The following is a 19,768-nucleotide window of genomic DNA, read 5'->3' as shown; positions in this document are numbered from 1 at the left end:
AGAGATGGCACAGGTAGAACTGCAGAGCTTCCAGGCATCAGAAAAGTCAGGCACAGAGTGTAGAATAACTACAATTAATAGATGCAAAAAATAAAAATAAAAAGCAAGTCTGAAAACATGAGTAAAAAGAGCAAGAGGATATAAAGAAAAGGGAAAAGGACCAAACATTTGACAAAGAACCAACAAGACCTTGGAGAGATTATAAAAGAGGTCACTGAATTAAAGACTGAGTTGCTAAGGGTTTTGGGTGTTGCTAACTAGTCAACAAGAACGAAACCTACAGGAATTATCCAAGTGGAGCAGGGAGAGGCAAAGAGATGGGGAAAGTACGAGACCAGTTAGAGAGTCTGGAGGGAGAAGGTCTATTGGGTGTCTCACCGGAGATAAAGAGATAGGGCGGCAAGCGGAACAGAAGCAGCAGTTGAATGAAAGGCCAGGAGAGTCCTGGCTTTTACACTATTCATAGCTCATCCACTGCTTTATCTGTCTGCGCTGAGTGTATAAATGAGGCAGCTTGCCGGCCCCCCAAGACAGAGAGGAGGTGATGGAACAAGTGGGGGTGGGAGGGGTGCGGGCGGGAAAGTGGCAGCAGTGCGAGGGAAGTCATCACGGCCGATGACGGCCTCCAGGCACCGAGAGAGCCAGATGCCCATGCCAGCTTGTTACACCAGGGCACCCCCAGGCACCCCCAGACGGGCAGGGGCCGGTGCCAGGAAGCTGAGCTGCACTGCGAGGCAGACGGGACCGCACATCCGCCCGGGCACAAGCAAGCAAAGCAATCACACTGCCTGGGGTCGGCAGGACAGGACAGAGCTGCTGTGGGACACAAATGGCCCATCGGCTGGGAAGCACGATCAGAAGAGAAGCGTTGTAAAGTCTTTGCCTTGTCCCCGGGACGGCGAGTGTACCAATTTACTCACCTCAGTAACTTTAGTAAGTTAAGCTCACGTGTTACAATTTCCAGGCTAACTACTAAAAGAAGACAAAAAATATTCAAACAATCCAAAAGAAGGCAAGAAGGGAAAGAATAGGAAACAGAAAAAGGAAAATAAAAAGCATAAAATAAAAAGGCAGAAATAAATCTAAATGCAACAGTAATTAAAACAAATGAAATGTGAATCATGATATAGTTATAAGACAAAGAAAGTATTTCAAATATATGATGGTGCTTTCGTTTCCTAGGCTGCTGGAAGCTGATGCCATGAAATGGTTTGGCTTGAGCAACAGGAACTTATTAGCTTGCCAAAAAAATGTCCAAATCGAGGTATCACCAAGGCAATGCTTTCTTATCAAGACCGGCTGCGGGCGACTCTGGGTGCCTCTGTCACCTGGTGGGAGCATGGGGTGTCTGCTGGGCTCTCCCCTCCCTCCCAGGTTTCATTGACTTCAGCTTGGGTCCTCCATGGCTCGCTCTCTCTCTCTCTCTCTGCGTGCACTCCCTTTATAAAGCACCCGGGTAACAGCACCAAGTCCTGTCCTCAGTGAGGTGGGCCACGTAGCTGAGCCAGCCTCATTAAGAGGTCTAATTTAAAAGAGTTAACAGGCGGGCCACCGTGGCTCAGCAGGCAGAGGTCTCACCTGCCATGCTGGAGACCCAGGTTCGATTCCGGGTGCCGGCCCGTGAAAAAAAAATTTAATAACATAAAATAAAATAAAAAAGAGTTCACCTCCACTAGGATGGGTTAACTTCAAGAACAGGCTCTTCTGGGGTACGTACGACTTCAACCAACACAGATGGCTATGAAAGACACATCTAAAATGCAAGTAACCAGAAAAGTTAAAAGTAAATATGGGAAAACATATACCATGGAAATGCTTAGCCAAACAAAACAAAGCTAGTATCACTTTATTAACCGCATATAAAAGAGCCTGAAGGGATAGATGTGACCAGATAATGAGAACAGGTTTGATACCTTAGGAAGATGTGTAATTATCACCTGTATATATTCAAGACACACCCTCCAAACGAACAGAGTAAAAATCGGCAGAACTAGAAAGAGGACGGGATGTTTTTCAAGTATACAGTCCTCCCTCCCCTCGATCTTTTTAAAGAGCATTCATTCGAGGTTTTATCTGATGTTAAGTCTGTTTGGTCATGATTAGATTCAGATTGTGCATTTCTCCCAGAAAGCAGCGCAAGGCAGTGGCGTCTTCAAGCAGAGTCACACCCCAGAGCACCGAGACCCACTTTCTCCCCGTCAGCACTGCTAATGCCGACGCCTGCTCGTGGTGGTGTTTGGTTGGTTCACTACAGAATTATTATTTGCCCCTTACTACCAAAAGGAGTCTACGGAGAGACGTTTTAGGACCTTGTAAATATCTGGCTCTTCCTCTAAAGTTGTCCCTAGATTCTAGTCTCCAATAGTATTCTTGTCTGAACCGATCTGTGCTGTGACGGCTGAAAATGAAGATTTCCCACCACACCGTCCATGTTTACTAGTCGGCACTTGGCATTCTACTATAAGTGAGAATTTTCCAGCCCCTCTTATCTGTCTGTCTATCCATTATCCATCTCTCCATCCATCCATCCGTCATCTATCTCTGCCGGTGTGAACCTGTCGTGCACCCAGAAAAGACCATGTCCCTCTAATCTGTCCCTGAGAGCTCGGACCTGCTATGGGCGGGGCCTTTTGATCACGTTGTTTCCATGGAGACGTGACCCACCCAGTTTCAGGTGGGTCTTAAACCTACTTTACTGGAATCCTTTCTGAGAGGAAAAAAAGACAGTAAAGCCGAAGGAGCCCAATACAGAGAGCACCAATACAGAGCCCAGAGAGAGAGAGAAATGCCCTGGAGACTCTAAGAGTGGACCTGCAAGACACAGAGAGCTCGGATGGGTGTCTCCGGAGGGGCACGCGAGGACCCACAGAAGATCAGAGAAGCCAGCGGAGTCAGGGGCGGAAAGCAGCCCAGGGTCTGCTTGCAGCTCCTGTCCCACAACCTCGCCCAACACAACTGCGGGTTGTGCTCATACGTGACTTGGAATGCTCTGCTGTCGGTGTGGGTTTGGAATTCATCTGAAATGCAGTTAGGTGCATGTGTGCCTTTTGTATTCAGTTTTAGTTTTACCTCCCTTCCCACACTTGTTGATATAATTTTAGTTTTTGAATATGTAGAGCATTAATATGCTTCCAAAAGTAAGCACTATACAAAAAGTTACATCCAGAACTGCTTCCCTCCCATAGTTCTTCCCTCCTCATCCCATCACCATCTGTCGGTAACAAATTTCACTGAAATCAAACATCGCTTGATTCTTTTGTTCCTTTTTCAAGTGAACAGAAGATGTGTGAATATTTTCCTATTCTCTCTACTTAAACAAGAGGTACATATGCTCTTCTGTATCCTGCTTTGTGCAGTTGGAAACGATTACGTACCCCAGAAAAGCCATGTTTTAATCCTGATCCAATCTTGTGGGGGCAGCTGTTTCTTTACATCCTGATTCAATATTGTAGGGTGGGAACTTCTGATTAGAATGGAGATGTGGCTCGCCCATCTGTGGGTGCGGCCTTTTGATTAGATGGAGATGTGACTCTGCCCATTCCAGGCAGGTCTTGATTTATTTACTGGAATCCTTCAAAAGAGGAAACATTTTAGAGGGAGCTCAGAGCAGAGCTGATGTAGACATTTGGAGATTGCGACAGAAATAACCCAAGTGCTCAGCAAGGACTCACAGAAACAGCAAGAACCCAAGAGAAGAAATGTCTGGCCCTGCAGATGTTAAGAGATGAAACCCAGAGTTGTGTCCAGGAGCAGCGAAGTAAAGGCCCACAGACAGAGCCAGGAACGAAGTGCCTTCCCAGACCACCCTTCCTTAAGCCAGGGTATCTCTCTCCGGGTACCTTAGCTAAGACACACTTATGGCCTTAGAACTATAAACTTGTAACTTATTAAATTACCTTTTCAAAGGCCATTTCATTTCTGGAATATTGCATTCCAGAACCTTAACAAACTAATACATGCTCCTAAGGAAGCATTTTGCTTTTAAAAAATCAAGGGTTAAAAAAGAAATCATGATAAAAATTAGAAAACAATACTGAATATCAAAACTAGAGATTAAAAACAAACAAACAAACAAACAAACAAAAAAACCTAGGGATGTCACTAAAGAAATCCTTTCGGAACACTTAAATGCCCACCTGAAGAAGTCAGTACAAGAATGCCAGCATTAAAGCAAGGCAGACAGAAGGAGAGGAAATGAGAATAGATAAAAATAAAAGTAAAGAATACAACAGACAGGACTAAGACAGAAAACTTTTCTTAAACAAACAAATAAAATCTATAAAACATTTTAGAATGACATAGGAAAAAAAAAAGAAAAGATGAAGAAATTCTGATCCGGAGGAAATGAAATAAACTCAGTTGCTGCAAAAGAAGAAAAATATAATAAGGGGCCATTATGAAGAACTTCATGACAACAGACAAATTCCTTCAAAAACTGCACAAAACTGACTCAAGAAGAAACAGAAAGTCTGCGTAGTAGCATACCAGTGACCATCTGGAATCATTAAGTAAAGTTATTTCTTCAAGAAATGCCATGTGATATTACCCAAAAGTTTCAACAATTTTTTTTTTAAGTTCTAAAAATTACCCCCTTTATAGTAAAGGCGAGGAAGAGGGAATATTTCCCAAACGCTCTTTGAAGCTAACATCACCTTGAGATTAAGACTGGAGACAAGGACTGTACAATAAGATTATAGCCCGGTATCGCTCATGACCAGGGCCAATCCCTGGACTCCAGTTTCTCTTTGAGATGGAAATTCCCACAGAATGTCATGCATTCTGGGTCCCTGGCCACAGCCACAGAAGAGACTTCTCTGCTTTCCATGCAGTTATGGGGGGATCAGCTCCAGAGACAGGAGCGGAAATGAGGAGGCAACCCCTGATCATCTTTTAAGAAGTCTGCTCATGGCTCTCGCTGACCTCCTATCAGTTGGCTGAGAATTGTCATGTCTCAAACCACTTGGAAGCCCAGCTCCGAATAGCCTAATGCTGCCCAGCCAATTGTGGGCCACCCCCCTACTCAGATGACTCCTGTGAGAAAGTAAATGCCTCACTTATCGATGAGGCTATTGGTTGCGTCTCTTTGTTATAGCAGCTTAATTTTTGGACTGATTAATATGGTAGATACACAAATTGCTTAACTAAATCAGCAAACTGCATCCAGCTGTGAACATAACAGACGACCAAGCTGAGTTTACCTCAGGTTTGCAAAGGTGGTTTAACATTAGATGATCTTTTAATGCATTTACTACCTTAGGAGATCAAAGAAGAAAAAATAACAACGTGCAGCATGGGTGTGTGTGCAGGGACGTGTGTGGGGGTGTGTGTGTGCAGGGGCATGTGTGTGCATGTGCGGGTGCGTGTGTGTGTGGGGGTGTGTGGGGCGTGTGGGGGGCGTGTGGGTGTGTGTGTGTGCAGGGCCATGTATGTGCGGGGGCATGTGTGAGGGCGTGGGGGGGCGTGGGGGGGTTGTGTGTGCAGGGGCACATGTGTGCATGTGCGGGTGTGTATGTGTGCGGGGGTGTGGGGGGGCGTGAGTGTGGGGTGTGTGTGCAGGGGCATGTGTGTGCAGGGGCATGTGTGTGTGCATGTGCGGGTGCGGGGTTGTGGGGGGGCGTGTGTGTGTGGGTGTGTGCAGGGGCATGTGTGTGCAGGGGCGTGTGTGTGGGGAGCATGTGTGTATGGGGCATGTGTGTATACAGAGTGTGTGGGGGGGCTGTGGAGGGGCGTGGGGGGGCTGTGTGTGCGGGGGCACGTGTGTACAGGGGCATGTGTGTGCAGGAGCGTGTGTGCGTGTGGCTGTGCGTGCAGACGGGATGCTCTCCGAGTGACACCCAGGCTGTCACCTCCCTCCCCCAGACCCTCCGTTCCCCCACACCGCGCGGCCGCACGACCCTCTTCTCTGGCGCCTCCTGCTTTCTCCTGTCCCCGCTGGGCCCAAGCTGCCCCTGAGGAGTTTCGGCCTCGCAGCAGACACGGCTGAGCCAGTGCCACGTCCTGTGGCCTTGCCCTGGACTCTGCGACCCTGTGGCCAGCCTGGGGGCAGCAGCTTCGCTGGGGGAAGCCCCTGGCCATGGGCCCGTCCCCGCCCCCACGCGCACCTCCTCTTCCGGGACCAGCCAGGGCAGGGCTCAGCCATCAGGAAGACAAGACGCTGCCTCCTGGACCTGGCGAGAGGCGTCTGTTGGTCTGTCCTGACCGTGGGGCGGGAGCTGGTGGTCCCGGCAGGGGTGGCTGTTGGGGCGGGGGCCTTGGCGCAGCAACCCCTTGGTCAGAGGCAGGGGGTCGGCGCCTCCATGCGACTAAACCAGACCTTTCAGGGCAGTGTCATGAGACGTGCGGAACAGGTTAAACCAATGCTGCCATTTGAGCGAAAAAACCAGGTTTCCGGGGCAGAATGACAGTCCCCGTGGTTGCCACGGTGACCACGCAGGCGTGCGTGTTCAGAGGGCAACACCGGGGGCTGAGGGGACAGTGTGGTCGGAATCGCCACATGCCAAGGGTGAAGTCTTGCATTTCTGCTGAAAAACAAATCAAAGGAAAAACGCCCCCGGCCCGAGAGGGGGGCCTGGGATAGGAGCCTCCTGCGTGGAGGGGGGACGGGCAGGAACGCGTAAGAAAACCTAAATTCTCACAACCGGAGGTCACAGCCGCGTGGAAGGGGGTCCCGAGCGCTGCTGCCCCAGCCTGCACCCCAGCGCCCCCCTCTCCAGCCGTGGGCCCCCGACTGGTGGGCAGTGCCCTGTCTGCAGATGTCAGGGCGGAGGCAGGAGGCTTTCTCGGGACCTGTGAGCTGGGAAGGAGCGCGCAGCTCGGGGCAGGCGTCCGAGCGTCCCCGGGAATACTGAGGGGTCCCGCAGCAGCAGGGGTGACCTGCGGCCCAGGCCCATCCCTGCCGTCCAGCAAAGGCTCCCGCCGCGCGGCCGGGGCAGCAGCCCTGGGATTCCTGAGGGGTGCCCGGCGGCCGAAGGAAGGGCCTGGGTTTAATTCTCTCTAGAGAGAACGCTTCAGCTGCGGCGGGTTTGTGGAAACCTCGAGCCGGGGACACTGGGAGACAGGTGACAGGTTCTTGTGGCTGGGACTGTGCCCAGTTATGCGGGCGGTGCCCACTGGCCCTCATCAGGAACACCTGGGGCATGATGGGCGTGCAGGCTGAACCCCAGCACGGTGACGGGGCCAGGGACACTCCTGCCAGACACTCCTGACACGTGGACTGTCAGCCGCCTGTGAGCACTTCGGGGAACCAGGACCTTCCAGCGGGACAGGGTGGGGCGGGGCGGGGCAGGCGGGCGGGGGCTCCTGAGCCAACTCTGCCCTTCCCCTCACCTGCGTCTGCAGAGGACCCCTCTGGGGAGCCCCAGGCAGGCTACACCCCTGCATCCCTGAGCTGCCAGCCGCTAAAACGGGGCTCTCCATGGACGCACCCAGTGTCAGCACGGGGTGCCGGCCTCTGACCAGGAGGGCTCGGGGGAAATGAGCCAAGGCCAGGTCCCAGGTCAGCTCTCCAGGAGCTGGCATTGGCTGCGGCCGGGAGGGCGCCGAGGGCAGGCTGGCTCTCCCCCTTGGCTTTAGACATCTCTGACCAACTGGAGCATGTCGCTGTCAGTGCCGACCCTCATGACAAACTAACAAAGAGAAGAAGGTGGTGACGGCGCCACCAGTGACTGTCCGATGACCTGCTCTGTCCCCCATGTGTGGGGGAAGCAGCAGCCAACGCCTCCGGCCACCCAGCTGCCACTCCTGCCTGAATGCCACTGTGTGACGTCCATCGAGGCTGGACACAGGCCGCCGGCCTATGTGATGTAGGTCGGCAAGCAAGTGCCAGGGAGTCCGGCCGCACTGCCCCGTCCTGTGCCCTGGGGGGACACAGGCCTGGCAGTGGGGACACAGGCCGTGGGAAGTCTGCACAGAATGCTGCCATCCTGGCACCTGTGGTCCAAGGCCCAGCACTGTCCCCTGGGGTCACGGCCTCCTGACAGCATGCTGCCGCCTCAGCCTGCCAGGGACATTATTGGATGGATTTGGGGAACGAGGTTCACGAGAATGAACTTTGGTTGAAAGGCAGGTTTTGTGCAACGTCCACACTGAAACTGAATTCTCCTTTCAGTGGCTTGGCTCGTCTTCTGCCTGGACCAAGCGGTGGAGGACAGAGGCATGATTTTCCACCCGAGATGTGCGTTTCCTTTCTCCCATTGCCATAACAACTCGGTGGTGGGAAGTGGCCCTGCCAGCGCGTCCGCAGGGGTTTCCGGGTAAGTTGTCTGGAGCTGAGCAGCAGCTGGGGTGAGGATGCGCCTTTACCCCTCCGGCCTCGGACCCTCGGACCCGTGCTTCCGGGGCTGCTGTGTCAGAGCCGCCGGCCACCACGTGCCCGCTCTGTGGCCCAGCCAGGCTTCCGGTGTGGGTTGCACCCGGGTCCGCTGCCCGGCCAGAGACGGGGAGAGCGCGGCTGCCCGTCCGCTCCGGGTTATAATCATCGAGGCTCGGCAAGCCCTGCGGCTGCAGCCTGGTCCTGGGTGCCGTGACCTGCGCTCACATGGGGCCAGGACACAGGGGCGCACATGGCTGAGGGCGTCCAGCGGCCGAGGCTGGCCTGGAGCAGATGGGGTCAAGGGCTGAGAAACGGCCTCGGGTGTGGGACCCACATGCTCGTGTGCCCACGCCTCGGGCTTCCCTCTGGGAAGGTAAATCTCACCAGACTTTCCACAGGTGCTGTCCGGCAGGGTCACATTTCACATTTCCAGGTGAGTGTCCCGTTATTGCAGCACCATTTGTACAATTTTTGTTTGGTTGGTTTTTTGTTTGTTTGCTTGTGTGTTTGTTTTTTGGAAGCGCATTGGCCGGGAATCAAACCACTGAACCATCCTCACACCCCCTTCCTGGCTTTTTTTTTTTTTTTTTTTTTTCTTCCTGGCTTTTTAAATGTTTTCAAACTTATAAAATTCTTGAGCCGAGAAGTAAGACATGAAAATGGAGCCAGGAAGCAGGGTTCTCTCCGGCCCCTCCACCTCCTGCCCCCCTCCACGACTGTCACCTAGTCGGCGCCCGTCACACACATTCCCTCTTCTCCACGGCCACAGGCGCAAACCCACTTAGGAGCTGGGCTGCAGCAGGAACGTTCCCGACGGCTGAGACGCAGCCTGCTCTGGAGCACCAGGTGCCCACGCTGGCAGACAGGCCGGCTTCAGTCCCAGTGGGCCCTTGAAACTATCCGCAAGCACGGGGTCTGCAGGAAAAGCTAGTACTGAGCCTGGGATAGGAATGGGGGGAGGGAGGGGGAGGGGAGGTGGGGGAGGGGAGGGATGGGGAGGGGAGAGGAAGAGATGGGGGAGATGGAAGGAGGGAAGGCAGGGGTCATGCGAGGGGCTCAGGGAGAGAAGGGGGCAGTTGACGGGCGGCTCTGGCACTGGGACAAGCCCCAAACTTCCGAATTTCCATGAAACGGAAACCTCTGGTTGTGCCATAAAATGCCTGTGTTGAGTCGTGTCCCCCAAGAGACCCATCCCACAAGTAGGGCCTCACCTGGGAACAGGCTCCCGACGGTTAGCAGAGATCCAGCCACAACGGTGGGGTGGGGTGGGGTAGGGGGAAGAGGAGTCCAGGTACAGCCGGGTGGCCGCTGGGGACGCGTCACGGGCCCAAACCCCAGGAACCTCCCCACAGGCTCTGCCTTGGAGCTGCCCTTGGGGGCCCCAGCCCGTGGTGCTTGCCCAGTGCCCCCCGAAGCCAGAAACCCCTTCTGTCCTCATCAGAGCCCCCCGCAGCCCTCCAGGCCAAACAGCCCCCTGGGGACGGTCACTCTGAGGAAATGACAGAGGTGATAAAGCCAACCACTCTGATATTGGGGACCTACTTCATATAAAACTGGTTTGTCTATTGGTATTTCCGGAAAACAACAGTATGTTGGAAATGCCGATTACGTCTTTGAAAAATATAATTATGTGGACTGAAATAGGACCCTTCCCTCATGCGACGTAACGCATGGAAAGTACTTTATAAACTGTAACGTGCTGTCGTACATAAAGACATCTGCTCTCTCTTCTCTGCATAAACGTATTACTAAACGGGCCATGTTTCAAGTGTACGTTCTTTAGGCTTTGACACATTTTGTATGATTTTCCCCATGTAAATGTTTATTCCTAACTCACTGAGAAATTGTTATGCATTATGGATAAGCCTCCAATTTTCAATATTCAGCTAATTTAGAATTTCCATAATATCACGTAAAGCCTGTGTGTACAGATGACGACCACCACAACTCAGTTAAAAACCACAAGTTCTCAGGTTGTCCGTGGTGGCAGGGCTGGGCTCAGGCTGGTGCTGTGCTCCAGGAGGGTCCACTGTCCTGTGCCGGACCTTGTCCGAGGTTTCGGCCGAGTCGCACGCGCAGAGGGCAGAGGCCACCGCTGTGCAGCCCCTCCCAGGGCTGTGTGTCCACAGCTGCCATGCAGGCCGGCTCGGCGCGGGGCAGGGGCGCCACCTGTGAGACAGAGACCGGCTTCCTGCTTCTGCACAGGGCCCTGGGGTCACCTGCTCTTTCCCGCTTCCTCTTCTTCTTTAAAAAGGATCTGAGATTTAATTCAGGACAAAGGCCATCCACACAGACGTCCCGGGACTCCAGACCAGGGCTCCATGGCAGCACTAGGTGGCCCCCCCAGAAAGGCCCCCCCCAGGAAGGTTCCTGCCACTCGTGTCCCACCCCGGCTGTGAATGCCCCTCCTTTTCTTGGGTATCTTCCAGTACCACATGTTTTTTGAAAAATTAAGGCAGCCGAGATATTTGTGTGTTGCTTCAGGGAAATACTGACGTCCATCAGCCGCTCAGGAATCAGAAGGGAGCTGGGGAAACAGAGCACGCGGTTCTGGGTCCCTGCCCTAGCTCAGGGGTCTCAGGGGCTCCAGGGAAGCCCGCCTGGTGGTCTGGGGAGCAGGGGACCCCCACAGCCAGCAGGCGCCTCCACTCTGGGTGTGGCAGCCTGTCAGCTGAGCAGCTCGCACCTGTGGGACCCTGGGCGCTGCCCTGGGCAGGACAGCTGCGCCCCTGGGGCCACACAGCAGGCTGGGGGCACGGGTGGACCTCTGATATGCTGGTCATCTGATGCCCAACTCCACCCGCACACGCCACTCTCTCCAGAGAATGACAATCCCTGCAAGAATTAAAAACAAAAGCCACAGTTTCCTCCTCTGGCCAGCTCCCCCACCTCCGTCCCTGGGGCGGGTGGCAGCTGCATGGGACCGCTCAGGCTCTCAGGGTTGTGACCAGGCTAGGGAGTTGCAGCTGGACAGCCTGGGCCACATCTGAAATGCTTCTGATGCGAAACTGGCTTTTTATCTACTAAAAACACAAACTTCCTGCCCACAGCTCCGAGGGTGAGCGTGATGAGTTAGTAATTAAGGAAACTGCAGTCTCATCCATCAGCCAGCTATCTTGTAGCGAGCAAGCCCCTGGCAGCCAACAGGCCACTGCCCCTGCAACCACTGCCTGCGCTTGTAAACTCAGCTTGTGCAACCCTTCCTGGGTCTTGGCACCAGCGGCCGCCGGTCCCCTCCCACCGGCGGGCAGTGAGCTGCAGTCCCTCCCACCAGCTGGCCACCAGTTCCCTCCCTCGAGTGTAGCCATTTACCCTGTGAGGAAGACCCACCAGCCATTCCTTCCGTAAGTCCCTTGTATCAGCCCCTGCTCGGGGCGCAGACCTTCAGAGGCACCGGTTGAGCCTGTGGCCCTACACGAGTAAAACCCACTTCCTGAAGCCGCAGGGCCTCAATCCTGGTTCTGCCTAACGCTCCTGGAGACCTTGCAGAGTTTCGCTCCTGGTTTAGCACTGCAACTTCAGTTCCTAAAGACCGAAGTCACATTTCTGTGTTACGGTTTAGTAGGACTTTACTGAGAAGGCCTTGAATCCCCTTGGATGTTTCCAAAGTGGTGGGCTGTCTCTTTTGATCTGGCGACTGGGGCACCCATCGAAGAAACAAGGTTCTGACACCGGTTGCTTTTCCAGAAGAAAGTCTGAAGGCTTGGCTCAGCAGCGAGGATGCCCATGGTGGCCTGACACTCACCGTTCCCTGAGACAGGGTGATAGCCGCGGCAAGGTGAAATCCGGGGTGGGGACACAGGGCTGCTGCCACCACCTGGGCTCACCCGCAGCTCCCTCCTTGCAGGTCACTCGCAGGTGCCACCTGGCATGTCCAGCCTACGAGCTGGTCCTTGTTTCGAATGGATTCTGTACTGTGAGTGGTAAGTGTGGCCACTCCAAGTTTAACCCCTAAACGGTCACTTTATCTGCCTTAAGACAAGATGCAGCATCAGATGCTATGTAATAAGCTTTTGTGGCCACTGGTCCCGGGTCCCTAATCTGGGGGCAGCACCCCGGGGTGGGGGTCCATGTGCCTGCGAGGCCTGGCGCAGGGGCTCCCCTGCTGTCTAAGGGGCACAGGAGGCGCCTGATATACATTGAACCGAGGGTGGCAGGGATGGCACGTCCAGCACGCACACCTGGCCTGTGTGTCTGTGGCAGGGGCCGTCACGGGTGGCTGTATCCATCGTGCCCCCAAAGACAGGTGCTGGGGACCTGCCTCGGACAAGCACAACGCCTCTTCTGCTCCCGCTGTATTCTTAGCGCCTCACCTGGGCACCTGCCTGTCACACAGGTGCGGATGGGGAGCAGCCTCCGGGCACTGCCCTGGGGGACTCGGGCTGGGCGCGCTGCATTCCTGCAGCAGAAAGCGCCAAGGACGCACCAAGGCATGGGCGCTCTGAGGAGGCTCCGGGAGATTCTGAGTGGCCGCTGCTGGCCGGATGCCTCCTTGGGAGCCCTGGCGTGGTGCTAAAGGGTGGCCAGTGGGAAGGCACCAGGAGGCCCAGTGCCCCCAGTCACACAGGTCACAGGAAATGGGATGCAGAGGATGGGGAAGACCCCATTCCAGGGCGCATTCCCCCTTCCGCTCAGCCACAGCCAAAGGAGAGCGGAGCAGAGTGGAGGGGCCCAGCAGCTCCTGCACCCCATGTGCACCCCGTGTGCACCCCGCTCCTACTTCCCCCTAAAGCTCTAAGCAGAAAGGACCTCATCTCCGAACTTTACACTGGAGAAGAACACCAAACACCAAAATTCTATCAAACTCAGACAAGCAAAAACTGGAATTTGGCCAGACAGCAGCCATGGCCCTGCTGCCACCTCACGTGTGCATGTTTCCACCAAGCTCCCCTGTCCTCCCAGTGCCTTCAGACGGACACGCAGCCGCCACCACAAGAGCCCAGCCACGGCCACACGGACGCACGCGGGAGGGGCTGCAGGTGGAGGGCGGCGGCGTCCAGTCGTGAGCCGAGAAGAATCGCTGCCTCGGGACAGAAGGGACGGCATCCCTGAAATTCTGGAGAATCTCCATCTAGAACTTTCTCGTGGTGCAGACCCACCCATCTCAGAGGCGGTTGAACAGATGCTGCTTGTGAAACAAAAATAATGTATGTGACTTTTTACTATCTCCTCGGAGGGACATGATAAGGAAAATATATTTGCTTTTCAAGGAAACATCAAATAAGGTAAATGATTCAATATGTAAGGAAATTTTCCATTAATATTGTTCATGAAATGGTTTCATAAAAAAGCTTATGTATGCAAATAGTTTCACTTAAATAGATTTACCCTTGGATGCTAATAGACTAAGCTGCTCAAATTAATTTTAAATTTTCCAAAAACCAATATAAAACATTGGCTTTGTTATGATCTATGAAATTATTTTCTAATATTTCTTTGCACCCTTGAGCAATTTAAAATCTGTGAAGTAATGCATTTTTCCATAGGAACCAATCACTGTGGCGATTGTGAAACCATAATTTTTATATTAAACAAAAGCATGAGCTTTAGGGTTTTTGCAGGCAATAGAAAGAAATGTACAATGACCTTGAAATAGCAACAATTCGCAAAATGTTTAGAGAATATTTAAGTTTTTATTTTTTAAAAGGAGATTTAAGGTGTTAGAGTAGGGGACAGATGGCACAATTAGTGCAGGTGACGGCGACGGCTGAGCACCTGTGGGGAACTAGCCTCGGCCTGAAGGCAGATGTCCTAACGAGGTGGGGCCCTCTCGGTCACCTGGTCAGTTTTGGGGGGTTGGGGGTGGAGGGGGTGGGGTTTCCTAGGGGCCATGAGAGGCAGCCCGGGGTCCTTGCCGGCCCACCAAGCTCCCCAGCCCTCGTCAGCTTCGCGGTGCCGGAGGAGGTTATGGGGTCTCCCACGAGGGTGCCAAGGGCCCGGGGGTCATTTTCTCCATGAATGGGAAACGCACAGCGCCCTAAACTGTGACTGCTCAGAAACCAAGAGGCTCTCAGCCTCATCCCCTGAAAGGTACTTCATAATTTTCAGACTTCCTCTGCTCAACTGACTGCAGAACTACAGATATTCCACTTATTAAAAGCAATCCCACACAATCCACACTTAAAACAGCAAGGCGATAAAACAAAGACTTGAGTTTCGAGAAGCACTTCAGGGAAAGCGAAGAGGAGGCGCTGGGCACCTCACACTGCGGCCGGCACGTTTAAGGCTCTGAGTCTTCGCCAATGTCACCTGCCAGTCAACAAGCTGCCGATAAGCTGTTTAATCTGAAATTCCCCCAACGTCTTCTCTTTAAGGAGACAATTGAAGTTTTCTTTAAGACTTTTTTCCTATGGTAAAAATTTAGATAGATTCTGAACTTAAATATAGGCAAATGGAGATGGATCATTGCAGGATGAAGCCGGGACTTGGCTGCAATCACAGGCCTGTCCTGGCACTGCCCAGCAACGTCCAGCCCCCCTAAGGCCAGGCACCCACGGACGTGTGGTGTGGGCAGGTAAGCAGGCAGGGTGTCACCCATGCCTCGGGGCTTTAGATATTAGAGGCATAAATATTTACATTTCAAATAACACACGATTGTGGTAGCTGAGGGAAGATTGTGATGTTAGCATAAGACCCACATTTACACGCTGCAGCAGATCTTAGCAAAAACCTAGCCTTAGCAGAAATAAGCTGAACTGGGCATTACCATAGATCACCTCCGATCTCCCCTAAATGCCCGAGGGTAACTGATGCCCATTTCCAGAAAAACCTCAGGCCCGGCCAGCTCCGGGAGAGCAGCGCCCAGCCCGACACCCGGGGCCGGGCGGGAGAGCCCTTCTTGATGGTCTCGATGTTTCAGATGCCAGCACTGCGTCCCCCTGCACCATTCAGCAGGCTGATTGTGAACGGCTGATATTTTACACGTCTCAAAACCCAAGGCAGCAGCTTTGAGAAACCCCAAATCCTCACGAGCTGGTTTGGCACCTCTCTTTCGGGTCAGTCAGCTGCACCTTGGCCGCAGGAGGACAGAGGAGGTTCCGGAAGCCCAGCGCTGGCAGCTTGTGGTGCCCCAGCGAGTTCACTGGAATGCACGGCCGGGGTCCTTGGGGTAAAGGGCACCCCCCGCTCCATCCCCGGCAGGCACCCCTGGGCCACCGAGAGGTTGGCGCTCGGGCGTCCAGAGCAGGCCAGGTGGGCAGTGACTGCATTTATTCTCTCTGGGACCCGGCCCTGTCATGACTGCGGGGCTGCGGCTCCCTGCAGTAACCTCCCTGCCTGGTCCAGCGGCGTCCTCTGGTCACCACACCTCCACAACCACCCTCTCTGTGCTGCTGCCTGGCCACTCGCACGGCACTGACCCCAAGGGCCTCCCGTGGCGGGGGGAGTGGGGAAGAGGCTGGAAGGGCCGGTGTGCACTTCTGACCATCAGGTAGGATGTTGGAGTTGAGGAAACAATTTGGAGAGAATTTCCCCGAATTCCCACTTGCTCTCATTTATCATGTTGCAAGCCAAGCCAGACTTCTGGATGTTATATTTCATCAGCCTCCGGGTATAGGGAATGCAGGACAGATGTCCAGAAAGGAGGGCTGTGGACCAGAGAGGCCAGCTGGGCAGGGCGGGCCTGACAGTCCCTCTGAAATCTCAGCAGGCGGGAGGCCAGCGGGCTGCCGTGGAGAAGCTGCTGCCAGCATCCTGTCTGGGGTCTGGGGAAGACACAGCTGTGAAGGGGTCTGGAGCTGCCCAGCAGACCCCAATGCAAGCTGGGCTCAGGATGCTGCTCTCTGTCAGGGAAGGTTCTGGAAGCCTCGTGTCCAAGGAGGTGGAGGCCGCCCCTCTGCACGTGTTGACCAGGCATGGAGAGCTCAGAAGGCAGGTCAGCTGCAGAAGAACAAAAACCTTTTCTCCCCGCAGCTGCTGGGCATGACTGGATGGCCCAGCTCCCCTAGGAAGACACTCACCCCCTTCCCCCAACTGCCAGGTCCCATGGCCCCCCAACACCGCAGGCTCCACGACGGACACAGCACAGTCTCCCTGGGGACCCAGCGCTGGCAGAGGGAAGCAGCGAAGAACAGTCCTGCCTCAACTTGTCCACTCGAGTGTGTGGGTCACCCATGGAACCACTAACAGATGCTGCATAACAAAGAGCAAGGCACGATGCTGTTCCGTGCAGAGGGGCGGTGACCCTTAGCTGGTGACGCCCCACAAGTCTGCAAATCCCACAAGGAAATGAATCGCCTGCAGCTGTCACATAACCACAGACTTACTTCGTCCAGCAAATCCAGTGTGGCCATTAACAGCCCACGACGGGAGAGAATGGACTTTTTAACAGAATCACAAGAATCTTTCAGATACATTCACTGGCAGAAAAGCTAGTTCACATGATTCCAGAGCAGAAGATGTTTATAATGTGAAATAACATGATATAAACCATGAAACTTGAGTTAGAAATAGACCATATCTCAAACAAATGACCTTCAAGATCTCTTTATGGGAAAATAAAACCCAGCCACCTCTCCAGATGTGACCTTTCTGGATGCTTACCTGAAAGAGTGAAAAGGATGTAAAAATAGCAAAGGGAGAGCGCACTCCAAAGTGGGGTCCCGGGCTGGGTCAGCATGTCTACACCGAGCTAACAGCACAGCTAAGCACGCCGCGCTTATTCTCTCCTGTTTTGTTCCTGGGCTTGGGAGCCCCTAGCCTTTTCAAACCTACACTACCAGCTTTCATTTATGGCACCCAGGAAGGTTAAAGGGTGGAGGATAAAGAGCCCAGCACCAGCCAACTCGCTAATTTAAGACCCGCGCTCCATCCAGCCGCTGGGAAGCAAGCTGTTCAGTCACATCTGGCCTGTCTGGGGTCTTGGACAGGCTTCAAAGTCTGGGGAAGCTATGCGAGTTCAAACCTAACCTTCGCCCCTTCCCAGCTCTCTCTCCTGATTTTCATCTCTTAAATGCAGGATCTTTATTAGAAAAGCCCAGTGGCAAGACTCGCACAGCCAGGGGTGGTACAAACACGGGCCATTAGAGCAGCGTCTAGAGCCTGGGAGCAGGTGCTTGCCTTCCCATGCACTGCCGCACACACACACGTATGCAAGGACACACACACACACGTGCACACATGCACGCACACACGTGCAAGGACACGCACACAAATACACGCGGGACACATGGGCACACATAGATCATCCAATGCAGAACACAAACAAAACACTCTTTTTTCCTAATAAATCTAAATGTTTCAATGAAAGTTTCTTACAGCATCATTCCATAAATCTCAGATAAAGTAATTAACGTAGGATCAAGATTCATTTGGTGGGAAATGTGTAGGAGTGGAGAACAGGACACAGCTGAGTCAAACCTGTGCCTTGGAGAAGCAGCTGCTCCCAACAGGCCAGTACCCTGGAGCAGTGGCCTGAGGCAGCTGGCCAAGGAGCCCAGCGGGGCCCCAGCGGGAGCCCAGCTGCCTGCGGTGCGTGCACAGGACGCGGCAGCCTCGCCTCTCCTGTGGGAGGTGGGAGGGGTCAGCCACGGCACAAAGCGAAATGAGTGGACCGCGGGGAGCTGCAGAATTCTGCTCTGCGATTTGACTTAGAAACCACAGAACCCTTTCCTGCTTTCCTTTCCCTCCTGGTTGCTCCCCAGCAGATTTTGAAGGAAAAGTCTCAGCATCAACCACCGTATCTAGAAAGAAAAGCTCTCAGTCACCAATCCACAGGACAAAATCCACCACGTGGTTAGTCCAGTTGTTGGTGACAATGTGGCCAAAAGCCCGGGGGGCAGTGCACAGGCACAAAACCAGGAAGTGCTTTCATATCTCAGCACAGAACGGAGAGCATTGAAAGAGCATTCCACGTAAAGGCGGAAAGAAGTAAAAAAAAGAAATCCACTAAATCAGAATTTACAAAAGGCAAGTTTCCATTCTCATTGAATCAGCTCTTGGCCCTTTCCCAAGTTTGAGAACTAAGTATAATAAAACTCCCCCAAAGCTCCAAAAGAGTCTAACCACAGCATCACGTCCAGCAGTTTTCTCAACATGGAACACGTGCGAGCCACGCGGAGGTGGCAGAAAGCACAAGATGCACACTTACCAGGCTGGCCCAGGCCCGCCGAACGCACGAGGAGGAGGCCGCACCAACCTGGGGAAGGAGAGCAGAGAGTGAGAGGCTGACCGCCAGGACCCTCCAGGGGCCGGCCCTGCCCTTGCCTGGTCACCCGGCCCTCCAAGGGCGGTGTGGGGGCTTCAGAGGAAGCAAAATTTTTTAAACCTACTCTTGGTGTGCGGCCGGTGGCAGGAAGAGTGGCAGGCCTTGCACGTGGCAGCACCTGTTTTGTAAACCCCTGTTCTAGTCTGCCAAAGCTGCCAGAAAGCAACACACCAGAGATGGATTGGCTTCTAATAAAAGGTGATTTATTTACTTAAAAAATGTATAGTGCTGGACAGTGTTCTGACCTGGGTTCGATTCCCGGAGCCTGCCCATGCCAAAAGAAAAAAAACAAAAAAACAACGTGTAGTTCTTTAGAGGAAAGGCAGCTAACTGTCATCTGAGGTTGTCTCTTACGCAGGAAGCCACAGGGTGGTCTCTGCTGGTCTTCTCTCCAGGCCTCTGGGTTCCCACAACTTTCCCCGGGGCAATTCCTTTCTGCATCTCCAAAGGCCTGGGGTGAGCTCTGAGTGCCGAGATGAGGTGGGCTGAGCTGCTTGGGCTGTGCTGCGTTCACCTCTCTCATTTAAGCTTCCCATGAATTAGATTGAACATCACTCACTAAGGAAGGCGCTCCCCTTAGCTGACCGCAGATGTGATCAGCCATAGCTGAGTTTCACATGCTGATGATCCAGGCCCACAGCGACGGAGCTAGGCACCTTCACCTGGCCAGGCTGACTCCTGACCCTCACGACCACAGCCCTGCGAGCGCATCTCCCTGAATCCCTGTCGTGGGGGCCGAGGGGACCAGGCCCATGGGACTGGGGACGAAAGCCCCACTGTTGTTTGTCTTTAAGCAGAAACAACCTTGGCCTGGGAACCCATCGCAGGCCTTTCCCAAGAATCTGCTTGGGGAGGGCAGGGGGCCCCATACCACGCTCGGCCCTGCACGCCTGCTGGTGTGGCGACCAGCTTGGAGGTGATGGCAGGGTTTCGGGGTGCTCTGCATGACAGCGGCTGCACCTCTGCTTCCAGAGGGTGAGCTGTCACCCCCCAGGGGCGGCCACAACTGCACCATGTGACATGCACTGTGCAGCCACCCCCACTGTACAGAGGTGCAGGTCAGGCACCCCTGAGCCCAGTCCTGGACAGGGCACGAAGGGGGGCACCCCACAGGGCAGTGGGCGGGGCGTATGGTCACTTCTGCCCCTCCAGACTGTCCTCTCCCTTCCCTGTGTCTGCCCACAGCAAGGACCCACTGGGAGAGCCCTGGTGCCTGGAGCCCAGCCCCCCCACCCCCACTGACCCCAGATGCC

The sequence above is a fragment of the Tamandua tetradactyla genome, chromosome 25, assembly GCF_023851605.1.
Source record: "Tamandua tetradactyla isolate mTamTet1 chromosome 25, mTamTet1.pri, whole genome shotgun sequence".
In the NCBI taxonomy this organism is placed as follows: Eukaryota; Metazoa; Chordata; class Mammalia; order Pilosa; family Myrmecophagidae; genus Tamandua; species Tamandua tetradactyla.
This window is presented reverse-complemented; position numbering follows the sequence as displayed.